Source organism: Panthera leo, chromosome D3 (assembly GCF_018350215.1).
Source record: "Panthera leo isolate Ple1 chromosome D3, P.leo_Ple1_pat1.1, whole genome shotgun sequence".
NCBI lineage: Eukaryota > Metazoa > Chordata > Mammalia > Carnivora > Felidae > Panthera > Panthera leo.
This window is the reverse complement of record NC_056690.1, coordinates 2,864,172-2,881,930: the sequence shown is the minus strand read 5'-3', so window position 1 is coordinate 2,881,930 and position 17,759 is coordinate 2,864,172.

Genomic DNA, 17,759 nt, shown 5'->3' with positions numbered 1-17,759 from the left:
GAGACCACCCATCAGCCGTGTTCGGTCTGAGGCCCCTCTTCTCGGAGCTTCCCACTCACAGGAGTCAACATTTTATCTTCCACGGACTTTTCCTAACATGGGAGGCATCTCATACTTCCAGAAGTTTCTGCCTGGTTGATGCTTCCTGGTGACATATAGAGGCACTCGCATCTCATCAATAACTTCTGTCGGAGATGTATTTTTCAGGAAGATTTGCTTCCAGGAAGCTTGTCTGCAGACAGCTAATTCCATTCGTGTGATTTGTTACCATCTCACAGTTTGATTCACACCGACTCTGGAAGATTAGGGGAGCATCTTTGGGGGTTCTTCCAGCGTTCTTCGGTTGTCAGTGACAGGTTGGTTTTGACCAGTTTAAAGACGGAAGGGGTTTCGTAGAAGGTTATGGGTGGGGCGCCTGGGTGGCTTAGTTGGTTAAACGTCTGACTTCAGCTCAGGTCATGATCTCATGGTTGGTGGGTTCAAGCCCCATGTGGAGCTCTGTGCTGACAGCTCAGAGCCTGGATCCTGTCTCCCTCTCTCTCTGCGCCTCTCCTGCTCACACGGTGTCTCTCTCTCAAAAATAAATGAACATTTTTAAAAATTAAAAAAAAAAGAAGGTTAAGGGGTACCTTACGAAGTAGAAAGTTAAGCTGAGACTCTGGACTTAGGCTGGAGAGGAAGGAACAAGGCAGCAGAACCAGGGTAGGTCACAGGAGCAGAGGGCACCTGTGGGGACGCCCCTTGGAGGGGATGTCTTGACTGATGGCTGCACCCACATCCAGTGGGAGGAATGTCGCTCCCAGAGCAAATTCGGGATGCTGCCACCCAAAAAAAGGGTGATCAGCAAAACAGCACATGCTTGTTACACCTGTGTTGCCGTCTCTCTCTTGATGGACAGAGGGATTGTAGTCAAAATATTTAAGGGCCAGTATGACACTGACCAATCAGAGAGGGAGCCATGGGGATGGGTCTCCCGGACATACCAGCTGAACAGCAGCCCAACTGTAGGCGTTCAGATTCCACTCTTACAGAATCATTTCTTTCCCTGAAGGCTGGAGAGGTCGACACAGAAACACACTGCTTTCTTGTTTACCTTGTCTCCCTCCTCTGTATATTCTCTGGAAAATTTTGGAACCAGCGTGTCTAAGGGTATGAGTACTGGGTTAGGAATTCTGACATTCTGTCATTTCAACTGCCCTACTGACATTGAGCCCCATCGTCTTATTTGCGCCTCAGATTTCCCATCGTGAAACTGGGGTTGTGGTCCTTTAACTCTAATCGAATCCGACAACGGTTCCTTAGAATCCTCCTCACCTAGCATCTCTCTGTGATGGATGACAAGTTCATTAACTGTCTGAAAGCAACGTTTCCCGAGGAAGACCGCCACTGGTCTCGCAGCCGCTCCCTCGGATGGAAAAGCACGGTCGCCAAGGGCTTGAAGATCCCCGTCTCGTGCGCTGACGACAGTTAGAAGTACACACACTTAGCATTACTGCTCTCGAAGCCAGCTTTACTTGGAGAAACCCACCTCCTCTTCCAAAGGAAAAAAAAAAATAAGCACAAAGCCAAACGGTGTCTCTTTTCATCCGGGAGAACAACAGCTTAATTGCCTCAGCCATTTGGTTACCAAATGCAGTGATACGTTCACTAATGAAATGTCTCATGCTATTTGGCTCCTTTGAGGGGAGAAAAGAAAAAAATAAGCTCACCCCAATCTATAAATCAAGTTGAATAATTCTGTTCCCCTTTAAAGGAACTTTTTCCCACCCTCTGTGTGTTACGTTATCTGTGTCCAACAGACGGTGGCAGAGGGAAAGATGACAGGACGCTCTAGCAAATCTAATGAAGGAGCTCCAAATATTGTATCCAAATAAATGAAGTGAATAATGCAAGTGCTCATTCCTGGTTTTTTGTTTTTTGGTTTTGTTTGTTTTTTATAACCACCCCCAGCGCGCGAACCACAAGAAGACGTGACTCACGATGGCTGAGTTGCGAGGTGCCACCAACACGTGTTTCTTAGCGGAAAACAGGCAGCGTCATCGCTGTGTTGGATTTCAGGACTTTGTTCGGGAAGTGAGCAAGAACGGGAAGGTGGGAGAAGAAGAATCACAGCCTTTTTTCCAAGTCCAAGTTTTTGCTTCGGATTCCGTCGGACGGCAGAAGACAGGTTCCTGGGAGTGAAGTCTTCCTGGATCCGCGGGCGGACCACCCGTGGGAGATGTCGTCCACGAGGAGAACGCTGCTCAGAGGCGGCTCCCACCGTGGCAGGCCCTTGTCGTTTTCTGGCTGCAGCACTGAGATCCTTCTCGGGAAGCCTCCCTGGGTGTGGCGATTTCAACAACATCCTAGGGCTGAAGATGAGGCCATGCTCAGCAGATTCACTGAGCGCTCGCCATAGGCCAGGGATTGCTCTAAATAACTTATTATTTCTTACGACAAACTACAATATAAAACTAGTGAAGTATCTTCATTATAAAACAGAACAGCTCACTGAGTATCGCTAATAGTAACATTAGCTAAACATTAAATTATTATTTTGTTATTTATTTATTACAGATAATTTATTACTTAATTATTATCAACTCAATCCTTGCAATTATAATTTGAGGTGGCTCGTTATTGTCCCCATTTTACAGATTAGAGAACTAAAGCAGGGAGACTTGTAAATGCGTTACCTGCACGGGATCAAGAGGCAGAAAGGCCAGCAGCTGAACCCAGGAAGTGTGGCTTTGGCTCCTTCTTGCCTTTTCAGGACCACATTCCATTGCCTCTCTTGAGGAATAAAATGCCTCTAGGTGCCCCTACGGATGTCCGTTTATAACATTATACAATTCTTGGGGCGCCTGGGTGGCTCAGTCGGTTAAGCGTCTTACTTTTGGTTTTGGCTTAGGTCATGATCTCCCAGTTTGTGAGTTCAAGCCCCGCGTCGGGCTCTGTGCTCATGGCACACAGCCTGCTTGGGATTCTTTTTCACCCTCTCTCTCTGCCCTGCCCTCTCTCTCTCTCTCTCTCTCTTTCTCTGCCCCTCTCTCCTGCTCTCTCTCTCTCTCTCAAGATAGATAAATAAACATTAAAAAAATAATGCTGTCCGCCTGGAATGTGTATGCTGTTCTATACTAATTTTACCTGCATTAAAGAAAGACTATTGGTTTACTTGGTAGATAAGGTTGATTTGGTGCTAATGGGGGTGCCCTGAGCATCCTCCCCAAACAGAGTGGCTGACTGAAATTCCACTTCCTTCCCGCCCGTGGTACCACATCACTTAGGTGACACCACAGACTGGACATCTTACTGATTTGGAAACGGGGGATGGCGTCTGCTGCTTTTGCCAATCATCCGGTGGCCGTGGCCCCTCTGTGTGGGTCCTGGCTAACTTTGCTGTGCCTGGTCCCCCCCCCCCACACACACACCTTAGAGAATTTGGACTCCTCCTGTCCAAAGACACTGCGATACGGTTACAGCACAGCTCCCTGCGTCTTGCTTTGTTATTTTCATATAATTTACGGACCACACAGTAAAACACCCAACCTTGTACTCAACATGGCATGTGAAATTGAGGAGCGGCAGTGCACGCAAAGTAGTTTTTGAAATCAGGAAAGGTGGATGGGGGGTACTTTCAGAATAACCTTGTTGGGGATGCAGGAGGCTTGCTAAACCCCACCGGGGCTTCCTGCAACCCTGGGGGTGGGGGGCTGAGCCCTGGGCTCAGCCTCAGTGTCATAAACACACGATCGCCGGCCCAGCCCAGTTAACCGATTGAGGGGCTGCAAGTAATATCATGTTTTGCACACGACATTTAATCTACGGATATAAATCACAAGGAACACGCATCATTGTTTTCAGCTAAGGTGTGCTCCGTTGAATCATTGAGAAGTACAGCCTCACTTGAACGGCTGAACGCTTTGAAAACAAAACGGAAAATGGAGAGGTTACATTAAGTGGGACACGCACAGATACAAAGTGGGGTCGTCATGTTGAGCGTGTGTGTGTGTGTGCGTGCGCATGCACCAAGCATATCCATAGGATGCAGGCTCTGAAAACACCCAGGCTAATATCGTGTCCTGGGTGAGCTACTTAGGAGCTGTGTGATCTTGGGCAAGGACCCGGGAGCTTGGAATTCAAGGCCAGGCACTCCGGTTCCAAGTCCTTGCCCTCAACCATGATGCTGCCCTGCTTCTCCGGCATGATAATACACGGTAAGTCAGGAGACAAATGTCCTTCCCACCCCTTTGCCTCTGATTCCCTCCAGAGCCAAACATAATTACTAATTTCTTACCTATCATCCCAGTAATACAGAGTTTGATTGAACGGCTACCTGATCTAGTCCTTACATTTGTACATGTTTGACATAACAGGACGCAATGTTTCACACCATGCAAAGGTATTCGTTTCTTTTGACGTCTTTTACCTAAACCCCATTACGTAGAGCTGTCCCTGGTGTGAGCGGGGGTGAGCCACTCCCGGTAGAGTGACATCATGCTGGTGAACTAAGGGGTGGGCAGCTCAGCCCACATCCAGATTGACTTTCCCAAATCCAACCACAATGACAAGACCCCCTTTGATGGCTCTGATGGCACCGTGGCCATCCCTTCCCCAGAAACCATCATACTACCAAAGACACCAGGAACCCTGTATAACCCCATAGACCCTACATAACCGTGGAGTCTGCAGGATCCTGTGTGGTACTAGGAAGCCACACTGGTCCTATAAAGACTAGGGAAACCATCATGGCCCTAGCACGGTGTCCTAGTTAGCTACTGCTATATTTACATCCAAGCATGAAAATCTGATGGCTTAAGTTAATGAATACTTGTTCAGCTCACGAATCTGTGCACTGGCTGCACGTTTCTGCTGGTCTCGGCTGGGCTTCCTGTTGTTCCTATGTCAGCTGGTGAGTCAATCGTCGGGTTGACTTTGCTGATTTTGACCAGACTCTGGTGTCTGGGGCCTTGGCTAGGATGATGCAATCGCCTCTACTAGTCTACATGATGCACTCCCCAGCAGGCTGGCCTGGGCTTGTTGATACGGAGGGAGAAGCTTCCAAAGGGTGACCGGGAGCGGGGCTCTTAAGGCCTGGGGGGGGGGGGGGCGGACCAATGTCACCCCCACCAAACAAGAAGACGAGCTCAAGTTCAAAGAGTGTAGAAATAACGCTCCACCTCTTGATAGACGGGGTTGCAAGGCACATGGAAATGGCGTGTGTACACAGGCAGGAGAACTGGAACCCCTTTCTGCAATCAGTGGTCACACCAGAGGAGTAACTGACCCTGGAGCCTTGGAGACGCTTCTGTGTCTACAGAAGGCCTGCGGAGCCCAGCCTGCCTTCAAGGGAGCCCCGTGGATGCCATGGCCAGTTCCCTGTTGACAGACATTTAGGTTGTCCCCAGTGTTTTGTTACTTCCCAGAGCTCTGCAAGAAACATCTGCACATCCCCATCTGTCTTTGTGCAAACGTGCAGGTCCAGAGAGAGGATCAAATACCCAGTGTGCTTCGCAGAAGGAATCTTCTCTTTTCTGGGGCGGGGGCGGGGGAGAGGGAGGGTCATTTGGCGAGACGTCTAAACAACTACACGCAGGCCCCGCGCGAGAACAGAGCTCCCTGAGACCTGCTCCCGAAGGCTCGTTCGTCATCAGAGGCAGTGGTCCTGGGCCCGCGGCCGTCTCTGTGCCAAACCCATTTGCTCAGGACACTTCTGCGGGAGTCAGCATGGGCCTCCTGCGCCTTCCACCGAGTGCGTCTCCTCCCGGGTCTCGCCCTGCCATGCACGCGGAGCAAAGGGATGCAGTAAATCAAATCTCTGCCTGATGGTTCAATACTGCAGAGCACCCCAAATCCCGCCCCGCAGGTCAGTGCTACTGTTTAAGAGGAAAATTCCTCGCCCATCTCTGACCTTGGGAACCAGCCCGGCGCATGCATAGGAATGCCAAAGGCTAAGAGGAAAGCTATTGATCAGGCCTGGAAGGAGAAGGGATAACGGGGAGTCATAAACGCTTATTAACGGCAGAGAAGGGGCTGGCGCTGGGGTTTCTGGCATGAAAATAAAAGGGCAGAGAGGGAAGGTACAGAATTGGAACATAAAATCTCAGAGTTGGAAGGAACCCAGCCATCTACCAAGGTCAACTGAGGGAAGCCTTTAAACATACCAGCCCCCAGGCCCCCTGCCCCAGATCCACCAAGTTGACATTTCTTGGGGGGGGGGGGGTCTCTCCATCTGCATTCCCTAAACGCTCTCCGGGTAGATTTTGGGACTTGCTGACACAGCCCAGGGCCGTCATCCACACCCCGACACCCACGAAAGACGGACCTGGACATACCTACGATGATGGTAATACCTGTTTACTGAGCACTTACTATAGCCAGGCGGTGGGCTTCATTGCCCAGCCGTCCTCGCCCCCCTACGCTGTGCGTGTAAGTATTTGCCCTACTTCCCATGTAAACAACTGACCATCAGAGACCGGAAGTGAACAAAGGCCCAGGGCTGGGAGGCGGCAGAACCTAGGTTCACACCAGAGACAATGTGATCCCAAAGCCTGTGCCCTCCTTGTCCCTGACTGCCTCTTCTGTGAGATGGGGTGGTGGTAGCAGCCGGCCCAGACCCGTCCCCAAGGCCCCCAAAGCCCTCGCTCTTAGCCCGTAGACCTTACTGCACTGCATAAGGGTGTGCTTCTCCAATTAAAGATAATACCGAGTGACTCTTATTACAACTGCTACCTGTTCTAGGTTCCTCTGCCTCTGGGGGTGGGGGGGACACAATAAAATACAGAGGTGTGTATAAATATATAATAATGCAGAAATATATTTATGTGCATGTGAAGATATATACATGGTGTGTATGTATGTATGTGTGTGTGTGTGTGTGTGTGCATGCATGTGATAACACACAATCCTCTCCACACATACCCAGCCAAGGTAACTGGAATTCATGGGCCTTCTCGGCACTGCCTTTGGAAGACCCCGTGAGATGGGCTTTCCGAGAGGTCAGGGCCTGGGCAGAGACTGCCCGTGGTCCCCATAATCCATTCTTCCCGCCTTCCTTTGCGTGAAAGGATCCCCCAAACTTGAGCTAGGCACATGGCTTCCTGGGTGGTGATACTTCCCAGCGTCCCTTGCAGCTCAGGGTGGGTGGGGACGAGTCCAGGCCAATGGGAGGTGAGTGGAAGAGAGGTGTGCAACTCCAGGGTCACGTCCATCTGAAGGGAAATTTCTCCCTCCCCTCCTCTGCCTTTTATTTCTCCCTGGAGGCTGGAAAGAGGGCTCAGGTTCAGTGGAGGAGAGGTTCTTGGCCAGAAGCAATTTTGCTGTCCATGGGACACTTGGAAACGTTTGGAGACATTTTCCGTTGTCAAACAAGGAGGGGGTTGCAACAGGTGCCTAGAGAGCAGAGGCCAGCGGCACAGTAAAACATCCTTCAATGGCCAAAAAATTATGCAGCCCCCAATATTGATAATTCTGAGGTTGAGAAAGGATGTAATGAATGTATTTTCTTTTTCCTGGAAGCTTAGCTTGTACCCTGATATGGGACTTTAATCAAAATGTAAGGCATCAGAGAGGGGGTGCCTGGGTGTTTCAGTCAGGTAAGCATCTGACTCTTAATTTCAGCTCAGGTCATGATCTCATGGGTCATGGGATCGAGCTCCACATCGGGCTCTGTGCTGACAGTGCAAAGCCTGCTTGGGATTCTCTCTCTCCCTCTCTCTGCCCCTCCATCTCTCTTTCTCTCTCTCAAAAATAAATAAATAAACATTAAAGAAACCCCATAAGTGTCAGAGATCCCAAATGACTGTGGCCTGGCTGTAATACTAGGAGAACAGAAATGCCCCGTTATTATCAGGAAACATATAATAGGAAGATCGGTTTGTTTGTTTTTTTTGCAGGTAGAATGATTGAAGGCAAGGAACTGACTCATTAATACAAGCAAAGTAAAATTTTCTAGAAGGCCACTGGAAGCTCAGAAATTCACTGGGGAGAGAGGACACAGGCAGGGACCAGGGTAGCTTTGGAGACTGGGAAGCAGAAGCGGCAGGAAAGGTCCCAAGCAGGGACACATGGGTTGAGCAGCTCCCGAGAGAATGGATGCATTTCACCAGCCCCTTCTGTCCTTGGTCATTTGTTTGAGAGGTAATGGCCCGAGAGAGCATGTGCCTGGTTAACCAAGCCTAGAATGTGAGTGCACCTGCTGGCTGGGCCCCCAGGTGTGATAGAAAAGCTCCGGGTCAAGGGGCGTCCAGGTGATCTTTGACTTCTGCGCAGAAGGTCACCCACCGGTCTTTACTGTCCCACCGAGAATGCACGCAACTGGGGTCATCCCCTAATAACTTGGACTGTCACTAGGAAACGGGGCTGGATAATACAGTGGCCCTAACCAACAAGCACTGGGTGCGAAGTCAGGAGACAGGGTTCAAACCCTGGCTTTGCCACTCACAGGCCATGTGACTCTGAGTAAATCCCTTTGACCTTTTCCGTCTACAGCTCAAGACCAGGCTCTCTCTCAATCCATATCCACCGACCCAAATTGCTCAGCCCTGCTCGAGCATGGGTACAATATGCTTAATAGCTGCTGGTAATATGTCATCCTCCTTGCCAAGATCTATATATTGACGTGTATGGCTCAGGCTATTTGTCTGTACAATTATACATCAAAAAATGGACAATTTTAATTGCACACATTGATTACGGCTCAGTTATTTGAGGAGCATTTAGACAGGCTGGGTATGATTTTCAAAGCCTTCATATACTTTAAACCATCTCAGCAATTGGAAAGAGACAGAACAGGCTACTGTGCGGTGAATCGCCCAGGAAGCCCAGAGAGGCAGCGGTGAGGTCTCCTCTCCCCTTCACCCCACACGAAAGGTCCCCAAGTTGAAGGTCTGATGCTCATTGATTTACTTGGTGAGTGAGGAACAGGGCCGGCAGCCAATTCTTCACTCTCTGAAGGAGCAACCAGAGCCTTACTTGACCTTGCTTGATCTTCCCTGTTCTCTATCCGTTCCCCTTTTTTTATGGAAATAAGAAAGCTTACCTGAATTTTCCAAGAGGAATATCATGTGATTTGGGCGGGAAGGATTCAACCCACTGCTGAGGAGTGGGTCAAAGTTTGGCCAATGGAAGATTTCCATTTTCCCCTGGTTATCTGGTGAGTGGTTCAAGGATGGGTATCTAACTCAAACCAGACCAATGAGTCCCTTTCTGGATTCTTGTTGGAACCACTGGGAAAGAGATATTCCCTTTCCTTAGTGGTTTTCTCAGCAGTTGGATATAAGCTCATCAATATGGAGAAGGTCATTTTTGTTAGTAGTTGGACAGAACCTACCTGCAAGGGTTGTGATCTCCAGTCTGCAAGATGGCCCTCTAAGATTCTTTCTTTTTTATTAAGTTTATTTACTTATTTTGAGAGAGAGACAGAGAGATAGAGAGAGAGGGAGAGAGAGAAAGAGAGGGAGAGAGAGAGAAAATCCCAAGCAGGCTCTGAGTTATCAGTGCAGATCCCAGCACAAGGCTTGAACTCACAAACCATGAGATCACGACCTGAGCTGAAGTCAAGAGTCAGACGCTCGGGGCACCTGGGTGGCTCAGTCAGTTAAGCGCCTGACTTTGGCTCAGGTCATGATCTCACGGTTCGTGGGTCTGAGCCCCGCATCGGGCTCTGTGCTAACAGCTCAGAGCCCGGAGCCTGCTTCGGATTCTGTGTCTCCCTTTCTCTCTGCCCCTCCCCTGCTTGTACTCTATTTCTCTGTCTCCCCAGAATAAATAAATATTAAAAAAAAAAAAGAGTCAGACACTTAACCAACTGAGCCACCAGGTGCCCTGGCCATCTGTGATTCTTACCTACAGGTATTCAGGGCCTTGTGTGGTTCCCTCCCATACTACATACAGCTAATCCGTGTGACCCAGAGAATACCAGAAACGATGGCATGTGACTTCCAGGGCTGGGTCATGAAACACACTGTGGCTCCCTTCTTGCTGTCTCTCGGATCTCCGGCTCTGGGGCAAGCTGACTGCCAAGCTGTGAGGTCACTCAAGCAAAACTACAGCAGAGTGGAATGTTCAAGACTTTCAAATAAGCACTAACTTTCCAGACAAGTGGGCGAGCCGCCCCAAAGTGTATCATCCAGCCCCAAACTGACAGATGCCTGCAGCCTCAGCCTGCATCACGACAGACCCTGAGCCATAATCCCCCGAGGGACGGCTCCCAGATTTCTGACCCTCAGAGATCGTGATGAGTAATAACTATGCATTGCTGTGAGCTGGTAAGTTTGGGGGGTGTTGTTATGCGGCAGTGAATAATGAATCCATGCTACTAGCTTGGGTGCAGAAGCACCCCGCCTTGGGGAAGGCGGGTCCTGCCCCATTAAGCGCTCACTGAAACCCTCTCGCTCCACACGGTGGTCTGGTTGCTGTCTGTTTCCGTGGGGGGAGAGTCAGCCCTGCATTCACTGAAACTCCATTGGGGGACTGTTTGGACCACAGGCTCGTTATTTAACCCATGTGTGAGCTCTCTCGCTCTCTCTCTCTCTCTCTCAGCCACAGTTATTTTCAAATACCTTAAGGAGAACACTGAGTTTTGCATATTCCTTGAGGCTTTTTAAAACTGGGAGCGTAGAGATCCACAGTCAGCAGCGAGAGGCACCTGATGCGGTGGCACACTGACGGCAGCCAGTGGGGCCAGGGCACAGGCGGGACGAAGGAAGGACACACGGCATGAGGACCGTGCCCCTTCAGGACAGAGGGGACAGAGGGAGCCCAGATCACCCTCAAGACTCGCCCTCCTTGCTTTTGGGAGCAAGGAAAAATTTGGAATATCAGTGGGATATTCAGCTGAATCTGGTGACTCGGTAGATATTCTCGGGTTGACATTCTCCTAAGATTGTGGGAAGAAAGGGAGGTGCTAAAAGGAAAACGAGGATCTCATCTTCCGGGACGTCTGTGTCCGTGCTGGGAAGGGACGAAATTCCCACTTTCACCGGTGTCCATGTCTTCTGGGGAGTAGCACGCCCTTCCCGTTTCAAGGCTGCAAGACCACAGTCTGTTTTGGTAGAGGGGCACAAGGTTCGAGAAGGTGGCCGGCTGGGGACCTTAAGTCACTCCAGCTGCCCTGTAGACCCACTGGGCTGGAAGGGAGCGAGCGCCAGGCTCACAGCCCGAGAGGATGCCCCACGGCCCCCAAGCCCCAAGGGTCCTCCAGGCCCGGTGCCAGTCGGCCGTCTTCACCGCGGGCTACAGCGTTCTGTGTCCACGCCAAGAAGACCTTGCTGCTTGGCCAAGGTCCCATGGCGACACCTACGGGATCGCTCCCGCCATCTTAACGAGGCAGCCTGGTCCTCCCGTGGGACCGGCTCGCCTGCTATGGCAAAGCCCCGCGGAGTGCACCAGAAAGCATACACTCAGCCGTAGGACTTGGCTGGGGTCACAGGGAGGTGGCTTCCAGCAGGTGACAGCTTCTAGGGCACAGGTGTGAGAAGCGAGGCGTCCGCAAGGGCTTTGCAAGGGGTGCCCAGGCCAAGCGACATTCTCTCCGCACTGTAGGTGGTGAACTGAGGCTGGGGGTGGTGAAGGGACTTGTGTCCGTCCCCTGGCTCTATCACAGGGTCACGGCAGCACCACAAAAGGCTGCAAATACTGACAAGGGAGTGACCCCAGCTGTCCTTTAAGCAGCTGAGGCCACGCCAAGGTCTGAGCCTGGAGGTCCGCCCACGTCTGCCCCTGGGGAGGAGTGGGAGAGCCCAGTCCTGTTACCTGACCTTCAGCGGCCGGTTGTAGGAGCGCCATGACACCTGCACCCCATGTCCACGCGGCTCCAAAGGGCGGATGCGGAAGGGGGCCGGCGGTGTGGCCGGGGAACCAGCCAGCACCCAGGCCGTTGGGGGAAAGTCGGGCTCTTGGGTGACACCGTCACAGGTGGAGCAAAGCAGGCACAGTTCTTGGCTGACTGATTAGCCTGCAGCAGCAACGAGAGGCCGACAAGTGGGTCCCCAGTGTTTTCCCCACGTTGGCATCAGAATGAAGATTAGGACTCCAGAGAACACTCCTGTCTCTAGGTGATGCCTTCGTCCTGCTCTTCCTGGCCCAGCCCACGGGGGCATCTAAGTCATGCAGACCCTTGATGGGGGCGGGGAAGTGGCTGGTCTGGCAGCAATCCAGTCCCCTCCTCCTGCCCTCAGAGCTCCCGCCTCAGCATGGAGGTCTGCTCTCAGGAATCCACCGGCTCAGTGAACCAAGCGGCATGTGATGAACAGATTGTATTACGATATTGTATCAACCAGGTTCCTGCGACACTAAAAATTCTAAAAATTACACCATAACAGCAGTGATGTAACAGAACACAGGCTCCTTTCGTGTCAAGAGGGGTGTGGGAGGGTCGGTGCCCTCTGGGTGGGGGGTCCAGGCTGCTCTGACTCGTGCCCCATGTCAGCATGTGGCTTCTGGGTCACCAAAACAGGATAAGAGAGAGTATGGAGAACTCCCACTGTCTCTTCCCCACCCGCACTGGGAGTGCCACCTGTCACTACCCTTCATAGTCCTTGCTGGTGCCAGTCACGTGGCCCCGAGTGCCGTGCAGGGCAGGCTGTGAGCACCCCAACTCCCCCATGCCCAATCATGTCCAAGTACCTGGGGGCTAGAAAAAAAGAAGGGACCCCCTGCCTGTCCGTGGGGACAAGAAAGAGCCAGAGAAGTTCTCTTTGTCAGCAACCTCTGAGGATAGATTGTACACAACACAACTAGCAGAACACTGAGACGTCTGTCTAGTGAGGTTAATCTGGGAAGAAGCGGGATACTGAACTCATACCGTGCTTTGTTCACCGAAGCTTAGGCCTTCAGAGCAAGCCAGAAAGGTCTCTATAGAAAGACGAGAAGAGGTATCATCATCTGTGTGTCTCCCGAGGACAGGAATTGCAGCTCCTTTAGTTTCCCTCCCTTGAAGACCAAATCTGGACTTCCCTATTGGCCCAGAGGAAGATGCTGGTGTCACATCCATAAGGGGCAACAATTAGATTCTATTTTAAAATCCCCCTAGTTGTAGTTTGGTTTTCTGGTTCCCACTAAATACCAACTTAATTTGTTAGACCATGCCTTTATCTTCCCTGATCTGTAAGCCATTCATTTTCCATCTGTCCTTCCATCCATCCACGTAAACATAAAAACATCCATCCAACTATCCAGTCATCTGTCCATCTGTCTACCCACCTCTCATCCAACCATCCATCCATCCAATCATCCATCCAACCATCCATCCACCCATGCACCCACCCACATCACATCTGGCCATCTATATGGACATCCATCCATGCAGTCAAACACCCATCCATCCATCCATCCATCCTCTTCCCATCCATCCATGCAAACATACAAACATCCATCCATCCATCCATCCATCCATCCAGAAAATGCTTATTGACTGCTGACTCTTGCTAGGCATGGCTCTAGTCACAGGGTATATAGCATAGAACAGGTTAGACTAGGTCCTTATTCTTCTGGAAAGATAATCTACAAGGGAAGACACAACCAAGAAAGGAAATACTTAGAAAGGACAGCTCCAGAGTGTTCTGGAAGCCATGGTAGGCAGAAGAGGGGATTGTAGGGAGGGAGGGCTGACAGGAGAGCATGAGGTTGCTCTTAAGGTGGTCGGAGTGGGCCTGCAGAAGGGCCAGAGGAGCTGGGGCCCCAATGATGAGGAGGCAATGAGGGCAGAAGCTCCAAGGTGCAGACGAGCCTCTTTTGTGGGAGGACGAGAATGAAGGAGACCAGTGAGTCTGGACTTCGTGAGAGAGATGGGCAGAGGCTGGGTGGGGGCAGGGTGACGGGTGAGGCCACATCACCCTGGGCCTGTGGGCCACATTCCGACTCCGGACTCCATTCGAGGATGTGTGGGCGTCACTGGAGGGTTTTAAGCTGGGAGTGACGCAATGGATGCTTTTAAAAGGTCACCCTGTTCATTTTCATTTAGCAAACAGTGAAGTGTCTACCTAGTAGATTCATCCAAGAGCCATGAAATGCTCTGGACGCAGAGGGAGCAGAGTAGAGCAAGGCAGGAGCTTTTAAAGTTATAAACCAATAAACCAAACGCTGGCCAGGGTACTCTGAGCCTATTAGCATGACGGGTGGATAGGACTTGATGGACCATCAGGGAACAGGAGCCACGGGAAGCCCAAAGTCTGGCCGACCAGGAAAGAGGCAGTGACACGGACAGTGTGTGGCCCCGTAAGACCCTGGGGGGGGAGGCACCCAGCCAGAGAGTGGAGGGTGTCTGCAGCCATCTGTGAAAGGGCTTGCTCTCGCTTCCTCAGCCCGGCCCTCGGTCTTCTGGGCTCCTGCATACGGTTCCAGTGTGGGGTGCCAGAAAAGGCAAGGAAAGAGTAGTGGGGTCAGTTGCTTTGTAGGAGCTGATCCATTCTTATGGCACGAGTCTTGATTTTCCTCTCGGAAACCGTCCTTTCTCTACTGTGAGCCCCTGTGGTTTAGGTGGGGACTTAGCCCTTCGCCATCTTCCAGGCCTGGAGGGAGACACCCATGAGCAAGGCCTGGGTCACTCCATCTTACAGGTGGCAGATTCCTTTTAGCTTCAGCTCGTGACCCAAGCTGGCCTGCAGGGGTCAACTGAGCGACTTTTTTTCTTTTTTTAAAATGTTTATTAATTTTTGACAGAGAGAGAGACAGAGTGCGAGCAGGGGAGGGGCAGAGAGAGAGGGAGACACAGAATCCGGAGCAGGCTCCAGGCTCCCAGCTGTCAGCACGGAGCCCGACGTGGGGCTCGAACCCAAACCATGAGATCATGACCTGAGCCGAAGTCGGATACTTAACTGGCTGAGCCACCCAGGTGCCCCCTGAATGACTTTTTCTGAAGGCATCTGGACAGTCACTGTCTTTACTCTGAGATTCTTAGCTGGGAAACCAATGAGGCTGGAGCTTCTGGGGGCCCCGTGTGAAAGAGCTCTGCCTGAGAATGAAGTCAAACGGGCAGGTGCAGAGCTGGGACTTGGGGAGGGTAAGACACAGGACCCTTGGGTCAACTGTCTGGGAGTCCGACGTGCTCCCTGGAATAATAAATTCTGTGCCTATCCTGAATTTTTTATTTTCCTTGCCAAAGTCCAGTTAAAAGATTTTGAAATATCATTTGTGATAAAAAGGTTCTCACTAAAGCAAACATCCAGACAGGTCTCCTTCCCTCCCAAGGGGACTACTTTGTCCCTGGAGTGGGTACAATTCTCCCTCCCCCCAGAAGAGATAGTGAAGTCCTAACCCTCAGAGCCTGTGAATATGACATTGTTCTGAGAGAGGTCTTGGCAGATGGAATTGGGTTCAGATCTGGTCATACCGGAGCGGGGTGACTGCAGCCCCTATTAACAGGGGAAAATGTAGACCCAGAGACACAAGGAGAAGGCCGCGTGGTGACAGGCTATCATGAGGACCACCAGAAGCCAGGGAGGAGGCACGGTCACAGCCCTCAGGGGGAACCAAGTCTGCCCGCACCTTGATTTGGGGGCATGGGGCTGCCAGAGCGGTGGGACAGTCGGTCCCTGCTGTTTGAAGCCTCCAGGTTATGGGAGCTGTTGCGACAGCCCCAGGGAAATGAACACACCTCCCAGAGTCACTTAGCCTTTCCGGCACCTTTCCTGCTCCTGTCCACACACATACGATACGCAGATTAGCGTCCTTTCCCACACACCCAGCATCGGGGCCAGGGCCGGGGGCAGGCGCGCGGCAGAGAGGAGGGCCTTTTGGTCCTGAGCGGGCGTCCGCTGACCCGAGTCAGACTTCCGTTAGACCTCTGGCCACAACGTCCTTCTCCCCCTCCCCATCGCTCCGTCACCCCCCCGGTCACCCCCGGCGCAAACCCAGGCCCTCGATCACCACTGGACTGGGGGACACAGGCCGCCCGCGGGGTGCATCCCAGTTCATCCCCATCCTGCCAGAGCCGTGAGGGCTGCTGCTACAGCGGTGGGGGGGGAGGGTGTCCCCCAGGGAAGCGCTAATGACCACACTTACGAAGCGACCATCGGGGTAGTTAATTCACAGTTACGAGCCTTCCCAGAGGGAGAGGATACGCGTCCCCTCACATTTCCAGGGTGTCCTGGCATCACCCCGCTTGCAAAGCGGGTGTGGACAGAGGGACGCAAGGCTTTTGTGGACGCATTCGTGGAAGCCCGCTGGGCCTGTGCCCGGTTCTGGGTTGGCCTGCGTCACCGTCAGCTGCCCTCGACGTGCTCGCAAGTGTAGCTGCCGGGCCTCTGGCCAGAGGTCATGGTTACGGGTCAAAACGTGTCCTGCCCAATTCACACACTGAAGTCCTAACCCTCGGTGGGAGAGGGGACCTTATTTGGAAATGGGGTCTTTGGGGTTCTTACAGAGGTAATTGGTGAAAATGAGGGCTTATGGGGGGGGGCCCTCCGATGCGCCTGGTGTCCTGACCAAAGGGGGGATCTGGACACAGACACACACAGCACGCGGGCAAACACCACGGGAACATGAAGGCGGGAGGGGGTGAGGCCGCTACGAGCCCGGGAATGCCAAAGACGGCCAGCAGAGCAGCAGGCGCTGGGGAGAGCCCTCCCACCCTGCTCGCCCCTGACACGGCTGATCTGGCACTTGCGGCCTCCAGGCGGGGAGACGGGAAGTTTCTGTGGTCCGAGCCCGGGTCCGGGACGACGAAGGCAGCCTAGCAGAGCGAGGCCCCCGATGGCCACGTCCCGGGCACTGAGGAGCCGTGAAGCCGCAACCTCCAGGAGGCACGGCTGAGCCCGGCTCCTGTTCCCCGGGGGCCTGGCCTCAGTCAGCAGCTGGGCAACTTCCTGGCTCGAGGGGGCCCCGCGGGGGCAGAGGTGAGGGCGCAGTCCGGGTGCGAGGGACAGCCGGTGGCAGCTCTTTATTACAAAAGACACCGGCCGAAAAATCATCCCGTCAAGACTTTCACACGGCTTCTTCCTTCCTGAGTTCTGGGCAGAGATCGCGTTACGGGCTGTGGGGTGGTGGCCTCCGGGGTTGTGTGTGTTAGACAACGACAGTCTCTGTTTTCCTGGGAGACCACAGGGCTGTTATTCTGTTTCATAGAGCAATATACTTTCCCCTAATTGTCTTGCGAACACAGCACTCCCCTCAGCCTACATTTGCCTTTCTCACTTTTGCGTAGAGTCATGAGCAGGGAGAAATATTCCTCTATTATACGGAAAGTTGTGGCACAAATGGCAACTCTGGGTCAGGGAGACAATCTGGGTGTCCTGCCTGGAGGCGGCAATAGCAAACCCACCGTTTCCAGCCAGGGCCAGGTTGGGTTGTCAGCCCCATTTCGCCAAAGTGTCCGAATTTTCAAAAGGGGATACAAATCCAGATTTTTAAAAGCGAAATGGCCGAAGCGTCTAGGGTCGGCTCCGTCTTTGTCCCGTAATGTGTTTCATCTCCTGTCTGTAACGGAGGACGATCTGAGATGTGTTTCGAGGTTATCTCCCTGCCCCCACTAGATGTAACATCCCGGAGAGCAAGTATGTGATGCTTCCTGTCCCACCTGTCACATTTACTGTGCCATCGCCCAAGCCTGCGGTAGTTTCTAGCCCACAGTGGGTGCCCAGTAAATGCCAGTGAGTAACTGGCCCATTGATGCTGTTGCATGAATGCAAGAATTTCACGCGACTTCTTTTTCTGTGGAATGGCTTTGGGGCTGCATTTGACTATTAGGGGAAAGGAAAAGTCAACCTTTTTCATCCAGCCCAGAGCCACGGTGGGCGTCCCTCAGGAAGCTGACATCTGAATGCACACGTGAGATCCAAAAA